Raw genomic sequence first — 1,117 nt, 5'->3', positions numbered from 1 at the left:
AAAAAAAAAATGCAAAGCGGCAGAGTTTACGTGGGGAGCCTTCCCCCCCATTTCAACGAAAAAGACGTCGCCCGCGAATTTGGCGTTTTTGGGCCTGTAATCAGAGTAGACCTAAAGAAAGCTGTAAGTTTATTTATTTATTTATTTATTTATTTTGTTCTGTTTGTTTTGTTTTTGTTTGTTTTATTTGTTTTGTTTTAGTTTATATTATTTATTTGCTGTTTTTTGTTTTTTTTGTTTTTCGTTTTTTTTGGTCGTTTTCGGGCCTGTAATCAGAGTATACCTAAAGAAAGCTGTAAGTTTATTTATTTATCTTTTTATTTATTTATTTGTTTGTTTATTTATTTTGTTTTGTTTGTTTTGTTTGTTTTGTTTTAGTTTGTTTTATTTGCTGTTTTTTGTTTTTTTTGTTTTTCGTTTTTTTTCGTTTTTTTGGTTGTTTTCGGGCGTGTACTCAGAGTAGACCTTAAGAGAGCTGTTAGTTTATTTATTTATTTATTTATTTATTTATTTTGTTTCGTTTGTTTTGTTTGTTTGTTTGTTTGTTTTGTTTGTTTTGTTTTATTCTGTTTTGTTTATTTGGTTTTGTTTTGTTGCTTTTTTGTTTTTGTTTTTTTTTCCTTTTTTGGTTGTTTTATGGCGAGAGGAGATCTAGAAAAAGCTGTGTTTCATTTAATTTATTTATTTATTTTATTTATTTATTTATTTATTTATTTATTTTGTTTTATTTAGTTTGTTTTATTTTATTTAGTTTGTTTTATTTTGTTCTACTTATTCTGTTTAGTTGCTTTTGTTTTGTTTTTTTTTTTTTCGTTTTTTGGTTGGTTTTATTTACGTATTTACTTATTTATTTCTTTTGTTTGTTTTAGTTTGTTTTGTAAATATAAATAAATATAAATAAATATAAATAAATATAAATAAATATAAATAAATATAAATAAATATAAATAAATATAAACAAATATAAATAAATATAGATAAACATAAAAAAACATAAACAAACACAACCAACCACAACAAACAAAACAAAGCTAAAAAAAGCAGACAAACAGCAGCAGCATCATCATCATCATCATCAGCATCACCAGCAGCAACACCCATCTCTCTCTCTCTCTCT

This window comes from Eimeria mitis, genomic scaffold (assembly GCF_000499745.2).
Source record: "Eimeria mitis Houghton genomic scaffold, Emh_scaff1945, whole genome shotgun sequence".
In the NCBI taxonomy this organism is placed as follows: Eukaryota; Apicomplexa; class Conoidasida; order Eucoccidiorida; family Eimeriidae; genus Eimeria; species Eimeria mitis.
This window is presented reverse-complemented; position numbering follows the sequence as displayed.